The 18408-nt window shown below is 42.7% G+C and overlaps 1 pseudogene across 1 annotated transcript; it reads left to right on the top strand.

The window, feature by feature from the left end:
- Window positions 1-13085: 13085 nt before the first annotated feature.
- LOC110536390 lies at window positions 13086-16217 on the top strand (annotated as a pseudogene). The gene is made up of 5 exons (XR_002475422.2): window positions 13086-13498; window positions 13980-14076; window positions 14166-14279; window positions 14581-14747; window positions 15020-16217. The product of XR_002475422.2 is annotated as an uncharacterized LOC110536390 (transcript).
- The last annotated feature ends 2191 nt before the right edge of the window (window positions 16218-18408 follow it).

Raw genomic sequence — 18408 nt, 5'->3', positions numbered from 1 at the left:
CCCCGCTATAAGACTGCTGTCCCCGCTATAAGACTGCTGTCCCCGCTATAAGACTGCTGTCCCAGCTATAAGACTGCTGTCCCCGCTATAAGACTGCTGTCCCCGCTATAAGACTGCTGTCCCAGCTATAAGACTGCTGTCCCCGCTATAAGACTGCTGTCCCCGCTATAAGACTGCTGTCCCCGCTATAAGACTGCTGTCCCCGCTATAAGACTGCTGTCCCAGCTATAAGACTGCTGTCCCCGCTATAAGACTGCTGTCCCAGCTATAAGACTGCTGTCCCCGCTATAAGACTGCTGTCCAAGCTATAAGACTGCTGTCCCCGCTATAAGACTGCTGTCCCAGCTATAAGACTGCTGTCCAAGCTATAAGACTGCTGTCCCAGCTATAAGACTGCTGTCCAAGCTATAAGACTGCTGTCCCCGCTATAAGACTGCTGTCCAAGCTATAAGACTGCTGTCCCCGCTATAAGACTGCTGTCCCCGCTATAAGACTGCTGTCCAAGCTATAAGACTGCTGTCCCCGCTATAAGACTGCTGTCCAAGCTATAAGACTGCTGTCCAAGCTATAAGACTGCTGTCCCAGCTATAAGACTGCTGTCCCCGCTATAAGACTGCTGTCCAAGCTATAAGACTGCTGTCCCAGCTATAAGACTGCTGTCCCCACTATAAGACTGCTGTCCAAGCTATACGACTGCTGTCCAAGCTATAAGACTGCTGTCCCAGCTATAAGACTGCTGTCCAAGCTATAAGACTGCTGTCCCCGCTATAAGACTGCTGTCCCAGCTATAAGACTGCTGTCCAAGCTATAAGACTGCTGTCCAAGCTATAAGACTGCTGTTCCCGCTATAAGACTGCTGTCCAAGCTATAAGACTGCTGTCCAAGCTATAAGACTGCTGTCCCCGCTATAAGACTGCTGTCCAAGCTATAAGACTGCTGTCCAAGCTATAAGACTGCTGTCCAAGCTATAAGACTGCTGTCCCCGCTATAAGACTGCTGTCCCAGCTATAAGACTGCTGTCCCCGCTATAAGACTGCTGTCCAAGCTATAAGACTGCTGTCCAAGCTATAAGACTGCTGTCCCCGCTATAAGACTGCTGTACAAGCTATAAGACTGCTGTCCAAGCTATAAGACTGCTGTCCAAGCTATAAGACTGCTGTCCCAGCTATAAGACTGCTGTCCAAGATATAAGACTGCTGTCCAAGCTATAAGACTGCTGTCCAAGCTATAAGACTGCTGTCCAAGCTATAAGACTGCTGTCCCAGCTATAAGACTGCTGTCCAAGCTATAAGACTGCTGTCCAAGCTATAAGACTGCTGTCCAAGCTATAAGAAAGCTGTCCCAGCTATAAGACTGCTGTCCAAGCTATAAGACTGCTGTCCAAGCTATAAGACTGCTGTCCCAGCTATAAGACTGCTGTCCCAGCTATAAGACTGCTGTCCAAGCTATAAGACTGCTGTCCCCGCTATAAGACTGCTGTCCAAGCTATAAGACTGCTGTCCCCGCTATAAGACTGCTGTCCCAGCTATAAGACTGCTGTCCCAGCTATAAGACTGCTGTCCCAGCTATAAGACTGCTGTCCCAGCTATAAGACTGCTGTCCAAGCTATAAGACTGCTGTCCAAGCTATAAGACTGCTGTCCCCGCTATAAGACTGCTGTCCCAGCTATAAGACTGCTGTCCCAGCTTTAAGACTGCTGTCCCAGCTATAAGACTGCTGTCCCAGCTATAAGACTGCTGTCCAAGCTATAAGACTGCTGTCCAAGCTATAAGACTGCTGTCCCAGCTATAAGACTGCTGTCCCCGCTATAAGACTGCTGTCCCCGCTATAAGACTGCTGTCCAAGCTATAAGACTGCTGTCCAAGCTATAAGACTGCTGTCCAAGCTATAAGACTGCTGTCCAAGCTATAAGACTGCTGTCCCAGCTATAAGACTGCTGTCCAAGCTATAAGACTGCTGTCCCAGCTATAAGACTGCTGTCCAAGCTATAAGACTGCTGTCCAAGCTATAAGACTGCTGTCCAAGCTATAAGACTGCTGTCCAAGCTATAAGACTGCTGTCCAAGCTATATGACTGCTGTCCCAGCTATAAGACTGCTGTCCCCGCTATAAAACTGCTGTCCAAGCTATAAGACTGCTGTCCAAGCTATAAGACTGCTGTCCAAGCTATAAGACTGCTGTCCAAGCTATAAGACTGCTGTCCCAGCTATAAGACTGCTGTCCAAGCTATAAGACTGCTGTCCCAGCTATGAGACTGCTGTCCAAGCTATAAGACTGCTGTCCCAGCTATAAGACTGCTGTCCAAGCTATAAGACTGCTGCCCAAGCTATAAGACTGCTGTCCCAGCTATAAGACTGCTGTCCCAGCTATAAGACTGCTGTCCCAGCTATAAGACTGCTGTCCAAGCTATAAGACTGCTGTCCCAGCTATAAGACTGCTGTCCAAGCTATAAGACTGCTGTCCAAGCTATAAGACTGCTGCCCAAGCTATAAGACTGCTGTCCCAGCTATAAGACTGCTGTCCCAGCTATAAGACTGCTGTGCAATTAATCTAATGGCCATCTGGACTATTTACGTTGAACCCCCTTACCGGTACTGGAGCCCCCCTTGTTTTTACATTGCTTTTACTCACTGTTTATTATCTATGCATAGTCACTTCACCCCTACCTACATGTACAAATGACCTCGACTGACCTGTACCCCCTCACATTGACTCAGTACCGGTACCCCCTGTATATGGCCTCATTATTGTTATGTAATTTCATTGTGTTACTTTTTATTTATTTTTTTACTTAATTTTATTTAGTAAAATATTTTTCTTAATTAACTCTATTTCTAAGCATTTCACAGTAAGGTCTACTACACTTGTTGTATTTGGCGCATGTGACAAATAACATTTGATTTGATCTACTGTACAGGGGAAGCATGTGCACAATTTAGATATCTAATCAGAGAGTGGGGAGAGGTGAAGAATAACAACCCACGTCTGTGACCCACGTATGTGGGTTTTCTCTTTTTTCCTTTCAATGAAACAACTAGATGACGTGGTTAGTTTCCTTAATTCATCAAATCAAATCAAATCAAATGTATTTATATAGCCCTTCGTACATCAGCTGATATCTCAAAGTGCTGTATAGAAACCCAGCCTAAAAACCCCAAACAGCAAGCAATGCAGGTGTAGAAGCACGGTGGCTAGGAAAAACTCCCTAGAAAGGCCAAAACCTAGGAAGAAACCTAGAGAGGAACCAGGTTATGTGGGGTGGCCTCTTCTGGCTGTGCCGGGTGGAGATTATAACAGAACATGGCCAAGATGTTCAAATTCATTGTTCAAGAACAAGGGTGGAGAGAAAACCCGCCGGCACTCAGCCCTCCGTGGAATGGGTTTGACACGTGCTCTAATGTCACATAATAGAAGTAAAAAGCTGTCCCAAAAAGGTAGGCCTATTTTAAGGCTAAGTTATCAAGCAGGTTATTGTACATATTCGGCTTCCCTCAAACCCATATTAAGAATATACTCAGATTTACATTTGTTTCAGTGGGTGTGTCAGACTGAGTGGGTGTGTCAGAGAGTTGCAAGAGAAATACAGAAATATTGTGACAAACAGAAATAGAGAGAGAAAGAAAGACAGAAAATAAGCAAAAGACGAGAGAAGGACAGAGAGAAACATTCAGAAAGACAGAGAGCAACATTCAGAAAGACAGAGAGCAACAGGGAGAAACATTCAGAAAGACAGAGAGAAGAACAGACAGAAACATTCAGAAAGACAGAGAGCAACAGAGACAGAAACTGAGGAACTGAGGAACTGTGACGCGGCTGGGAAGGCTTCAGCCAATATAAACACCATAGCAGGTGTGTGCTGCCGTACAGCGTGATCAGGAAGTGGGTAAACATCATTGCCCCATCACTGCCCCATTTCCCCCCACAGCTGGACACTGTCCAAACTTAAAAAAGACGGGGACAGAGAGAGATGAAGAAAGACAGAGATACTGGTGTAAATACATTGAGAAAAGAGAGAGATACAGAGAGAAAGACAGACAGAAACACAGAAAAAGCAAGACAGTGATGACCCGGAAGCAAGACGGAAAGAAAAGGCTGGAGGCTCCATTCAGGATAAACAGTATGGTAGAATCTATACTGGGTATGATCAGGAGGCGTTTAAACACTAAACATCATGGCCCCATCACCACACGCACGCTGACAAGCTTTATCAGGGAGTGACGCTGATCACCCCTATTGTCTAATCCAACACTGGAAACTAACTAGCTAACGGTGCTGGAGGCCAGGCCACACCCTGCTAGACACACATGGGCGTCAATGTTTACCAATGAGACTACAGATCCCACATCCACTACCGAGACTGTTGTAACCAGGCTTACCTGGAATACTGCACTGTGTGGGTCAATGTAGATTCAGACAAAGCAAAACTATAGGCTACAACAAACCTTTTTCATTGATAGAAAAGAATGGACGACTGTGTGATCACACTCTCCATAGCCGATGTGAGCAAGACCTTTAAACAGGTCAACATTCACAAAAGCCACGGGGCCAGTCGCATTACTAAGAAGGAAAAGGTAACTGAACTGAATGACTATCGCCTCGTAGCACTCACTTCTGTCATCATGAAGTGCTTTGGGAGACTAGTCAATGATCATATCACCTCTAGTTTACCTGTCACCCTAGACCCACTTCAAAAGGAATACCTATGTAAGAATGCAGTTCATTGACTACAGCTCATCATTCAACACTATAGTACCCTCCTAGCTCATCATTAAGCTTGAGGCCCTGGGTCTCAACCCCGCCCTGTGCAATTGGGTCCTGGACTTCCTGACGGGCCGCCCCCAGGTGGTGAAGGTAGGAAACAACATGTCCACTTCGCTGATCCTCAACACTGGGGCTCCACAAGGGTGCGTGCTCAGCCCCCTCTTGTAATATCTCTTCACCTATGACCGCGTGGACATGCAGGCCTCCAACTTGGTCATGAAGTTTGCAGACAACACAACAGTGGTAGGCTTGATCACCAACAATGACGAGACAGGCTATAGGGAGAAGGTGAGGGCACTCTGAGTGTGGTGTCAGGAAAACAACCTCTCACTCAACGTCAACAAAACAATGGAGATGATCGTGGACTTCAGGAAACAGCAGAGGGAGCACACCCCTATCCACATAGACAGGATAGCAGTGGAGAAGGTGGAAAGTTTTAAGTTGCTCTGCGTACACATCACGGACAAACTGTTCCACCTACACAGACAGTGTGGTGAAGAAGGAGCAACAGCGCCTCTTCAACCTTAGGAGGCTGAAGAAATTTGGCTTGTCACCTAAAACCCTCACAAACTTTTACAGATGCACAATTGAGAGCATCCTGTCGGGCTGTATTACAGCCTGGTACGGAAACTTCACTGCCCACAACCGCAGGGCTCTCAAGAGGGTGGTGCAGTCTGCACAACGCATCACCGGGGCAAACTACCTACCCTCCAGTACACCTACAGCACCCGATGTCACAGGAAGGCCAAAAAGATAATCAAGGACAACAACCACCTGAGCCACTGCCTGTTCACCCCGCTACCATCCAGAAGGCGAGGTCAGTACAGGTGCATCAAAGCTGACCGAGAGACTGAAAAATAACTTATTATCTCAAGGCCATCAGACTGTTAAACAGCCATGGATCACTAGTCACTTAATGTCACTTTAATGATGATGTTTACATCTTGCATTACTCATCCCATATGTATATGCTGTATTTTTTACCATCTATTGCATCTTGCCTATGCAAGATGACCGTTGCTCATCCATATATTTATATGCACATATTCTCATTCGATCCCTTTACTTAGATTTGTGTGTCTTAGGTAGTTGTTGTGGAATTGTTAGATTACATGTTCGATATTACTGCACTGTCGGAACTAGAAGCACAAGCACTGCTCTACACTCGCAATAACATCTGCTAACCATGTGTATGTGACCAATGAAATTTGTTTTGATATGATTTAAAGCATGCACAGCCCAAATGGCAAGTGTCTTCACTGACATTTTCAACCTCTCCCTGGCCGAGTCTGTGATACCTACATGTTTCAAAGAGACCACCATTGTCCCAGTGCCCAAGATAGCAAAGGTAACCTTCCAAAATTATTACCGCCCCATAGAACTCACGTCACTAGCCATGAAGTGCTTTGAAAGGCTGGTCATGGCTCACATTAACACCATCATGCCAGAAACCCTAGACCCACTCCAATTTGCATACCGCCCCAACAGATCCACAGATGACGCAATCTCAATCGCACTCCACACTGCCCTTTCCCACATGGAAACATACAGGAAAGGAGGGCTGAACAGGCCCCCATTAACATTGACAGGGCTGAAGTGGAGCAGGTTGAGAAATTCAAGTTCCTTGGTGTCTACATCACTAACAAACTATCATGGTCCAAATATACCAAGACAGTCGTGAAGAGGGCGCGACAACACCTTTTCTCCCTCAGGAGACGGAAAAGATTTGGCATGGGTGCCCAGATCCTCAAAAGTCCTACAGCTGCACCATCGAGAGCATCCTGACCGGTTGCATCAGCGCCTGGTATGGCAGCTGCTCGGCATCTGACCAGAAGGCGCTACAGAGGGTAGTGCGTACGGCCAAGGACATCACTGGGGTCAAGCTTCCTCACCGGTTCTGAATCAGAGGCAGGTGTCAGTCGTTGTCTCTGATTGGGAGTCATATTTAGGTAGCCTGTTTTCTATTGTGTTTTGTGGGTGGTTGTATCCTGTGTTAGTGCTGTCACCATACGGGACTGTTTCAGTTGTTTCAGTTGTTTCAGTTGTTTGTTTGTTATTTTCTTCAGTTGATTTGTTAAATATATCATTATGGACACTTACCATGCTGCACATTGGTCTGATCCTTGCGACTCCTCCTCTGAAGAAGAGGAATTCCGTTACAGTTTGTCTGTTTATTGGATGGTTGTTTCCGTCTGATTTCGTCTTTTTTAATAGTTTATTAAAAACTTTAACACAAAAAAACATATTCATTTTTTACTGTGCAATATAACTTCCACACAATGCTGCTTAGCTGGAAAATGAGGGAGAATGTTACAGCACAGTTGCATCACCATCTGGAACCCATAAGTGTTCTGGAATGGAACAGAACTATGATGTATGCCTTGTGCTCTCTGAAGGTTATAAATTAAACTAAATACCTTGTACACTCCCCCTCTCTGGGGGTTATTATGTGGGATAACTAAGTGCCTTGTACACTCCCCCTCTCTGGGGGTTATTATGTGGGATAACTAAGTGCCTTGTACACTCCCCCTCTCTGGGGGTTATTATGTGGGATAACTAAGTGCCTTGTACACTCCCCCTCTCTGGGGGTTATTATGTGGGATAACTAAATGCCTTGTACACTCCCCCTCTCTGGGGGTTATTATGTGGGATAACTAAGCCTATATGAACAGAGATCTGTAATTCACAACCCCTAACCCCCTAATCATGTAAGGTCTGCCTCTGGTGTGTTCTGGACAGGGTTGGGGTATCTCCCTACCTCCTTCCCTCCCTCCCTCCTGGTGCTTGTACATAGTGATTACATTGGCTGGGTCTGGTGCGGTTTGGGAGCTACAGGGCGGGTCACTAGGTTTACTTTGGACACTGTACCTCTCAGTGCCCCTCTCTTTCTACATGAACCAAACCCTGGATCATTAGGCTAAACAAATACAGTGAGTGCTGAGTAAAGAGAGCGTTCTTAAAACCACTCCTTTATCTATATAGTACTGTATCCCCTCACACAACACACTGTTCTAATTGTGCTTAGGTTAACCCTGTAAAATCTCCTAAACACACAATTATCAGAATGCACTGAATCTTCTAATTTAACACCAATCTCTCATGGATATCAATGCAATTTTTTCACATGAAAATATGAGTTAAAACTTGGGCTGTCAAATTGAACGAAAGACATGCATCTCAAGTTTAGATATAACTGTGCAACTATATGTCATGTTATAGTTTTGAAAATACTCTTCACTGGAACTCTTCAGCCTTTTTGCAGTTTTACCTTTGGTTCATCTTTATTTACTTTCCCAAACCACAACCGAAATAGTAGCTAATCCAGATAGATACCCCGGAGGTGGAGGTGGTGGTGGGGCCAAGCGGCAGGATATCTAGGATCCCATACAGGATGTGCTGTATACTCATGAAATGTACTAGTGCGCGTGACCGTTTAGTGTCTTTGGTTTGGCTAAGGGCTCAGACTAGCGTTCTGTCTAGGAGAAACTACATACACATCAAGCTGCCTTACGCTACAGAAACAGGACTGAGGCTTACATACAATGTTCTCTTATGTATTTCAACAGAACCTCTATTATATGAATACTTGTACACTGGTTCACTGTAAATAGAAATCACTCACTTTACAGAAACTACATGTGACACTCATCTCTCGCCAGCTCACATAACAGGCCCCTCAAGAACTTCCCAAGTTAAAGACAACCAATCTATCAATAGCGATACAGGGATTTATAACATTCTTACTAGTGTCAATGGTGGGAAAAGTACCCAACTGTCATACTTGAGTAAAAGTGAAGATAGCTTCATAGAAAATTACTCAAGTAAAAGTGAAAGTCACACAGTAAAATACTAATTGAGTAAATGTCTAAAAGTATTTGGTTTTAAATATAGTTAAGTGTAAAAAGTACATGTAATTGCTAAAATATACTTAACTATCAAAAGTAAAAGTGTAAATCATTTCAAATTCCTTATATTAAGCAAACGAGACGGCAAGATTTTCTTGTTTTTTGAATTTACGGATATCTAGGGCCACACTCCAACACTCAGACATAATTTACAAAGAAGCATTTGTGTTTAGTGAGTCATCAGATCAGAGGCGGTAGAGATGACCAGGGATGTTCTCTTGATAAGTGTGTGAATTGGACCATTTTCCTGTCCTGCAAAGCATTCAAAATGTAACGATTACTTTTGGTTGTCAGGGAAAATGTCCGGAGTAAAAAGTATATTATTTTCTTTAGGAATGTAGTGAAGAAAAAGTCAAAGTTGTCAGAAATATAAACAGTAAAATAAGGTACAGGTACCCCCAAAAAACTACTTAAGAAATATTTTTACTTAAGTACTTTACACCACTGACAAGTATAAGGCTACTCATATGGTCCGCTTTGTCTTGTATCATATTACATATTACATATTACATATGCCTCTGGTGTGGCAGCCCAATTCTGGTCTTTTTTTCCACTAATTGGTATTTTGACCAATCAGGTCAGCTCTGAAAAAGAATTGAATGTGAAAATATCTTATGTAATTGGTCAAAAGACCAATTAGTAGAAAAATATCCGAATTTGGGCAGCCTGTGTAAATGCAGCCATAGACTCACATTGAAAATACACATCAGGACATGGTGATTCTGTAACATGAAATCCCTGATCCAGTGACAAAATGATGATAAGCTACATCCTATTTCAACATCTAATGAGATATAAATCAACTGCTTGACTCACATTGAACGGGTTAAAGTGCACAGAAAGAAATATCTATTTTAATAGTCGTTGTGAGTAACAGAAGCCTCAGACAGTGCATCCTGATTTTTCTCCCAGACGATGTGTAAACATGAGAACACCAAAGAAGAGACTGGTCTATGAACGCTCACTTGTCAGATGTTAATTCGCCAGTGGGTTGTAAAGCTACACTAACAGCCTGTTTTCTCTAGCAGTTCCTGTTTCCAGCACTATTGAGGTGACATTCACAGGGGCAGAACTGCACCCTGTAAACCACATCTGCTTTAGATACAGTTGAAGTCAGAATTTTACATAAGCTTAGGTTGGAGTCATTAAAAGTCATTTTCAACCACTCCATAAATTTCTTGTTAACAAACTATAGTTTCGGCAAGTCGTTTAGGACATCTACTGTGTGCACGACACAAGTAATCTTTCCAACAATTGTTTACAGACAGATTATTTCACTTATAATTCACTGTATCACAATTCCAGTGGGCCAGAAGTTTACATAGACTATGTGGAAGTTAAAGCTTGGTCGCAAATGGGTCTTCCAAATGGACAATGACCCCAAGCATACTTCCAAAGTTGTGGCAAAATGGCTTAAGGACAACAAAGTCAAGGTATTGGAGTTGCCATCACAAAGCCCTGACCTCATCTTATAGAAAATGTGTGGGCAGAACTGAAAAAGCGTGTTCAAGTAAGGAGGCCTACAAACTTGACTCAGTTACACCAGCTCTGTCAGGAGGAATGGGCCAAAATTCACTCAACTTATTGTGGGAAACTTGTGGAAGGCCACCCGAAACATTTGACCCAAGTTAAACAGTTTAAAGGCAATGCTACCAAATACTCATTGAGTGTATGTAAACTTCTGACCCACTGGGAATGTGATGAAATAAATAAAATATGAAATAAATCATTATTCTACTATTATTCTGACATTTCACATTCTTAAAATGAAGTGGTGATCCTACCTGACCTAAAACAGGGAATATTTACTAGGATTAAATGTCACGAATGAGTTTAAATGTATTTGGCTAAGGTGTATGTACATTTCCAACTTCCAACTCTACATCTGCATTGCTTGCTCTCTGAGGTTTTAGGCTGGGTGTCTGTAAAGCTCTTTGTGACAACAGCTGATGTAAAAACCATTTGATTGATTGAACATAGTCAGAGTTTAGGCCTACATTGTTCTCTGAAACACAGTGAATAGCCACTGACACTGGAAACAAAACCCAACAAAATATGTGATAGTAGGCTGTGTGTGCGTTTTGCATTTCATTCTGCTGGTAAATAATAAAGAAATAATTGATTGAGGTCTACAAAGAGGTTACATTTAGTCAGTTGTCTATTAATACATACAACTGAATGGACAATGAAGAAATCACATAACCAAGATCACATATTCAGAAATTCTATATGTAACAATACATGACAGTCATTTTCTAACACTGAAAATGAACTTCAGACTGTCAAAAGCACAACAAGGAATAGACAATACAGAGAGAGAAGTGGTCTGTATTATCAAAATATTAAAACAAAGAAGTAAACAGAACATTCTGGAGAATTCCGTCTATTCCATGGACAGAGATCAGAGGCTGAACATCTTGTTGCAGTTGGATGATGAAATCCCAACACAAGAGTGTGTGTGTGTGTGTGTGTGTGTGTGTGTGTGTTTAAAGTTGCAAAACATAGCTTTAAAGGCCCAGTGCAGTCTAAAAAAAGTGCTTTTCTCTGGATAAGAGCATCTGCTAAATGACTCAAATGTAAATGATGAAATAATCCTGTGAAATTGGGAAAAGTAAGATAATGCATTTTAGTGTGAGAGCTGTTTGAAAAGACCGTCTGAAATGTCAGCCTGTTTTGGTGAGATCACTGGGTAGTAAATGAGTTAATAGACCAATAAGAAAGAGAGTTCAAACCCCTCTGCCACTCAGACCATTACCAGACAGTCCTGGCAAAATTGTTTGTTTGGGAAATGTCTCTTTTCTAAGAAGCTATTTTTGTTTCTTTTTGACCATTTTAATTTAATGGTAGGGTACTTAATTGTTACCCAGAAATGATTTGATATTGAGATAAAAACAGCTGCATTGGGCCTTTAACAAATTGTCTGTATTCCAAGCCACACTTTCTTCACTGAAGGAATGTTAAAGATGTCAGACTACTGGGAAAGGTATGGGGGAAAAAAACAAACTGATGTTCCTCCTCATTGCACCATATAGTCCATTCGGAAAGTATTCAGACCCCTTGACTTTTTCCACTTTTTTGTTACGTTACGGCCTTATTAAAATATATATATATATATAAAAAATGTATTATTTTCCTCATCAATCAAACAAATATACCTTCATTACATAAGTAGTCAGAGCCTTTGCTATGTGACTCGAAATTGAGATCAGGTGCCATGAAGGGGACTAAATACTTTCCAAATGCACTGTAAACATACCTTCAACATACCGGTGAGACATGACATAGAACAGAGAACATGTACTGCATGCAAATAAGGACTGGGGAATAAAAAGACAAAAACATGTCATAAACATTCCCATAGTATTGACCTGTATGATCCAAACCAAGTCAATGCCATGCTACAAAACTGTTATTTTTCATTATTTGACCTGAATGCCACACACACAACACGAGTGAGATGGATTGCAGTTGTACAATGGCAGGCGAGTAATCTAAATTCAATATACATTTACAAACAGCATGTACTATTGAATGGTGGAGGAGAAACCAATGGGGGGATTCAGAGACAGTGGTGAAAACACCTGATGCAACCTTCTGCAATAACCTCTGCAAATTGTCCATTGCAATAGTCTTCTTTTACAACTGCAATTATGTAGGCCTACTGAATAAAATGTTAGAACGTTAGAACAATTATGAACATTAGAACAATTATGTAGGCCTACTGAGTAGAATGTTAGAACATTAGAACAATCATGTAGGCCTACTGAGTAGAATGTTAGAACGTTAGAACAATTATGTAGGCCTACTGAGTAGAATGTTAGAACGTTAGAACAATTATATAGGCCAATAAAGTAGAATGTTAGAATGTTAGAACAATTATGTAGGCCTATAAAGTAGAATGTTAGAACTATTATGTAGGCCTATAAAGTAGAATGTTAGAACGTTAGAACTATTATGTAGGCCTATAAAGTAGAATGTTAGAACTATTATGTAGGCCTATAAAGTAGAATGTTAGAACTATTATGTAGGCCTATAAAGTAGAATGTTAGAACGTTAGAACTATTATGTAGGCCTATAAAGTAGAATGTTAGAACTATTATGTAGGCCTATAAAGTAGAATGTTAGAACGTTCGAATAAAGTAAACTATTCTGAAAGTACTCCAAAAAAAAACTAATTTACTATTTAGAAACAGACTTTTAATGTGTCTAAAGAGAAGGTAGTCTAATACACCAGGGTGAAAATACTTGCCTCTAGTTATTTTTATTGGGAATTTTTAACGGTCGGGTTTGTTATTAGTGCCAAGCGTAGGCAGAGGTCCTTTCTCTATATCTGTCGTAGCCTGGACTGGAAATGAGACCAACAGGAAAGGGGAGGAATGCTAATTACATCAGCTCTATGACAAATCAGAGACTAGCATCACAGCCTCTGAGAGCCAATCACATTTCACCACGACTGTAGAAATACATTGCGAGCGGTACTCGTTTTTATATTTGAGAACTGACGGGGATAGAAAGACCGAGAGAAACCTTAGGTTTCTTTGAAAAAAAAAAATAATAATAACTTCCCTAATATTTCTAAGCAATATAGGTCCATAAGGTAAACAAGATGGTCGTGGTGACAGCGGGACATAAAGTCATCTTGATATCTGGGAAACAGCATGGCTCTCCCAGCGCAACACAGTGCTACAGACGGTCCATTTCGGTCGTTTTGCCTTCATCTGCTTCGAACCAAGCCAATTCTTCGGATTCCGACTCAAATTCGACAACTGGGCCACCCCTGCGAAAAAGACAGAGACTCACTCATTTGAGTCCTGAAGAAAAGCAGCTTCGCAGGTTAGTTTCATGAAGGGGCTGTTTAGTGTGACATTGTTCATGACTAGGCTTATGTTAATGATTATCTAGCAATCAAATGCGATATCTTGTGACCCAAACGGGAACAATGGTGAATTGATTGTCCAACGGAAGCCGGCTACTCCCTTCTCCCCACATCTGGAAAGAGTCCATGAACTTCTCCGTCTTTCCAATAACTAGTCTAAGAATAAAACATGCACGTTCTACATGTAGAATATAAGGTAGATTCGTAGGCCAAAGACAACTCGGTCAACAGGTATTGCTTTATCAACGGCTTTGAGGAGTCTACAGTCAGTCAGCTGATCCGGTTTTCATATTTGAAGCAGCGCTGTACTCGATCTGTTCTGCCTGCGTGGCAGGAATATGGCGGCTGATTGTGCAATAACTAACAAGCCATTCCTGTTCAACTTGTCCTGTCAGCGATTTCTAAAGAAAAAATGCTTCACATGTCTGTCCTCTTCAGGAAACTGAAGAACAGAGTTGCAGCCCAGACAGCCAGAGACAGAAAAAAAGCTAAAATGGGGGACCTGGAAGACCAAGTTCTCGCGTTGGAGTTGGAGGTAAATGTATATCCACCATGTAAACGTGTCATGGTGTAAAAGGCTGCTAGGCTGAGGTGTTCACACACGTTTTTTTTTCCCTTCTATAGAACAAGAAACTTCATGTTGAGAACAGGCTTTTACAGCAAAAGACATGTGGCTTGGTGAACGAGAATGAGGAACTGAGACAGAGGCTGGGGTTGGACGCCCTGGAAGCCAAAGAGGTAAGAGGATTTGTGGAGTTGCTACTTATTCAGAGGGTGGGGGGTGAACTAAGTTGCCACCTGGTTGGCTGTCAGATCTGTTATAGCCTTGGATCAGTAATATTACCTACTAATTTGCACATTTACTTGGTTCCGGTATCCACTTTAGTTTATTTAGTAGATATTTCAACTCTATTTTCTTACCTGCATTGTTTAAGGGTTTGTCAGTAATCATTTCACAGTAAGTCTACTACACCGGTTGTATTTGGAGCATGTGACAAATAACATTTTTAAAATGGACTGTTAACACCTCTCTCCTCAGGGTCAGGTGTTGGAGTCCAGTGGGATTGATGCAGGTTTGGGGATCGGGTCTTCTGAGTCTGCAGTACTCAGGCTATGTGTGCCTCCGCAGCAGGTGCAGGCCCAGCAATGCCCAAATCTGAAGATTTCCCAATGGATACAGATAGTCCTGACTCTACAGACTCTGAGGTGAGACCATTTTTTTGTCTTCTACGGCTAATGTAAAGAGACATTTTGTAGTGTGATGTGGGCGTTGTCAATTGGAGAAGAAACCATGTACCAGCACTTTTTTATAATGAATAGTAATTGATTGGATGTGTGTTGCCAAGAGCTTTTCCAGTAGTGTTCTTCTTGTCCCAGTCCTGTTTATTGGTGGCCATTTCCAGATCCACCCATAGACTCAACTATGGTCTTCTACCTCTGTTCAGAGTTGTAATTCTCTCCTTCTCACCCTTCTCCAGTCTGATCTCTTGCTGGGCATTCTGGACATCCTTGACCCAGAGCTGTTCCTCAAGGAGTGTAGTGAGCAGGAGATCCAGGCGCAGGAGATGCTGCTGGTCGGAGGGGGGGCAGGAGTACCTGCCCCCTCACCTGCAGCTCTGGGGGCCACACCAGTTAAGCTGGAGGCCCTTAATGAACTGATCCACTTTGACCACATCTACACCAAGCCTGTGGAGGGGGTGGCGCTTCCCCCTGGGCAGCAGGAAGTGCATTACGAGGAGAGTGTAACAAAGATGGAGGAGGTCTTCTCTTTGGCTGAGGAGGTCTGCGAGGTGGTGTGTGTCAAAGACGAGCCGGAGGAAGTGGTCATCATCCCTGAGAGTCATGGGGTGTTGGATGACTTCCTGTCCGCGGTCTTGCCGACCTCTGACCTGGCCCTGGGTGGCCTGGAGAAGACCGGTACCTACCTGACTGAGACCTACAGCGACTCCGGATACGAGCGGTCCCCTTCCCCCTTCAGCGACATGTCCTCCCCCCTCTGCTCTGAGGGATCCTGGGATGATGTGTTCGCCAATGAACTGTTCCCTCAGCTGATCAGTGTCTGACGTGAGCCCTATTGGCCCAATAAATCAATGATCCAACCTATAGATCTCCCTTATATTTTCATGTAGTGTTAAGTGACTACAGTAGATCATGCTTTATATTGATGTATAGATGGCAAAATGATAGCCTTTTCCCAGATCTGTTTGTGCTGTTGAGCCAATGGCTATATTTTGTCTTTACAGTACAAACTCATCTGTGACCAGGCTAAATCTAGTTTACCTCGTGTTTTTAAAACTAAGTTAAGCACGTAATCTCCTCTATTACAGCAGGTCTGTACAATGGGTGATCCTGCATTGACTTGTGGGAGATGTAGTTCTTGACATCTTAATTTGGCATCACTACTTGATTGCTAGTGGTTTTGTAAGATTGCTTAATAATCTATCCCCACATTGTTGGGTTCCCGGGGAAATGAATGCATCCAGTATTTGTGTACATTATATTTAGCTGGGGGATGGGGACTGATCGTTCTAAAGACACTTATTTATTTGAGTATTCTGCTCCGGCGTCTTCTGTATGTTATCCGTTTTAGCATGTAGGAATGTTTTCCTCTGTATAACTTTGTTACACTCTCCTTGTTGCGCTAAATTACTGCATTAAAAAAAACTTTGCATTGCATCTCGTTTGTCACTCATGAGATCTGTCGTACAGAGAAGGTTGGAGACTGAAACTACCATTGACTAGAGCGGCACCATCTAATGGGCAAGCTTGGGTGTCTTGACTCTTTTTGCCATGGTATTTCCACTACATTCTACAGTGTGTTTAAGTTGTCTTTTAAATGGCTATTGCTTTCTCCAAGAAGCCGACCATTCAGCATGTCCTTTCACTCGATCTGCGGGGACCTGCCCTGGGTGCAGGTTTTGGATTTTGCCCTAACACAACACAGCTGATTAAAAATAAAGCTTTGCTCATTTGACTTGAGGGGGAGACCCTCCTGTAAAGACTAGAAAATGCAAAGCTAGAAATGGTTCAGTCGGTCGCTGGATCACAACATTTAATCTCCAGTAGTATACAGGACTCCAGGCCTCTTTCTACACCGGTAAATAATCATTCCTACGTGTGCTTGTCAGGATTGTTTTTGAAATAACCAAAGTAATTCCACAACTATGCCAGAGACGTTCTAATACCTCATACCGTACAGTTCTTCAATATCACCAAGTTGGGTACGCTGGTCTAATCTTCATAAAAAGTAACTTCTCTAGTCTACTCAAGTGACTCTGCCACCTGCCCCCGGTATCTCCTAGAGGTAGAGAAGCCGGGAGTAGAGCTTCAGTTCAGATGTGAATGAAGGCACATCACTGATCAGTAGGGTCAAGTAGTTGAGGTTTATGGGAAACCATGTGCGGCATAATCAAATGTTTGCATTCTCACACGTTAAATGACACTGGTCTCCTATTACGTAACTAAATGGCACGGGGATGTTCCTGAGCATTTATCTGGGGTTTCTCCTAATGGGTTCAGGCTTTGTTCACTTTCTGGTGGGGATGTCTTCTAACAGGGTCAGCCTGGCTTTGTGGTATTTCAGGAGCAGAGAATAATAGGACAGTCAGGGTGGCACCCTTTCACCTCCAGACATTTAATCTCACCACACTGGTATTTCAGCTCTTTATTTCTCTTTCTCTGTCGGACGTTTACATACACCTTAGCCAAATACATTTCAACTCAGTTTTTCACAATTCCTGACATTTAATCCTAGTAAAAATTCCCTGTTTAGGTCAGTTAGGATCACCACTTTATTTTAAGAATGTGAAATGTCAGAATAATAGTAGATACAATTACTTATTTCAGGTTTTATTTCTTAAATCACATTCCCAGTGGGTCAGAAGTTTACATACACTCAATTAGTATTTGGTAACATTGCCTTTAAATTGTTTAACTTGGGTCAAATGTTTTGGGTAGCCTTCCACAAGATTCCCACAATAAGTTGGGTGCATTTTGGCCCATTCTTCCAGACAGTGCTGGTGTAACTGAGTCAGGTTTGTAGGCCTCCTTGCTCGCACATGCTTTTTCAGTTCTGCCCACAAATTTTCTATGGGATTGAGGTCAGGGCTTTGTGCTGGCCACTCCAAAACCTTGACTGTGTTGTCCTTAAGTCATTTTGCCACAACTTTGGAAGTATGCTTGGGGTCATTGTCCATTTGGAAGACTCATTTGCGACCAAGCTTTAACTGATGTCTTGAGATGTTGCTTCAATATATCCACATAATTTTCTCTCTTCATGATGCTATCTATTTTGTGAAGTGCACCAGTCCCTCCTGCAGCAAAGCACCCCCACAACATGATGCTGCCACCCCCGTGCTTCAGGGTTGGGATGGTGTTCTTCAGCTTGCAAGCGTCTGCCTTTTTCCTCCAAACATAACGGTGGTCATTATGGCCAAACAGTTCTATTTTTGTTTCATCAGACCAGAGGATATTTCTTTGGAGCAGTGGCTTCTTCCTTGCCGAGCGGCCTTTCAGGTTATGTCGATATAGGACTTGTTATACTGTGGATGTAGATACTTTTGTACCTGTTTCCTCCAGCATCTTCACAAGGTCCTTTGCTGTTGTTCTGGGATTGATTTGCACTTTTTGTACCAAAGTACGTTCATTTCTAGGAGACAGAATGCGTCTTCTTCCTGAGCGATATGACGGCTGCATGGTCCCATGGTGTTTATACTTGCGTACTATTGTTTGTACAGATGAACGTGGTACCTTCAGGCATTTGGAAATTTCTCCCAAGGATGAACCAGACTTGTGGATGTCTACAATTTTTTTTCTGAGGTCTTGGCTGATTTCTTTTGATTTTCCCATGATGTCAAGCTAAGAGTTA

The sequence above is a fragment of the Oncorhynchus mykiss genome, chromosome 11, assembly GCF_013265735.2.
Source record: "Oncorhynchus mykiss isolate Arlee chromosome 11, USDA_OmykA_1.1, whole genome shotgun sequence".
NCBI lineage: Eukaryota > Metazoa > Chordata > Actinopteri > Salmoniformes > Salmonidae > Oncorhynchus > Oncorhynchus mykiss.
The sequence above is the reverse complement of the archived record's forward strand: the minus strand, read 5'-3'. Positions and strand labels throughout refer to the sequence as shown.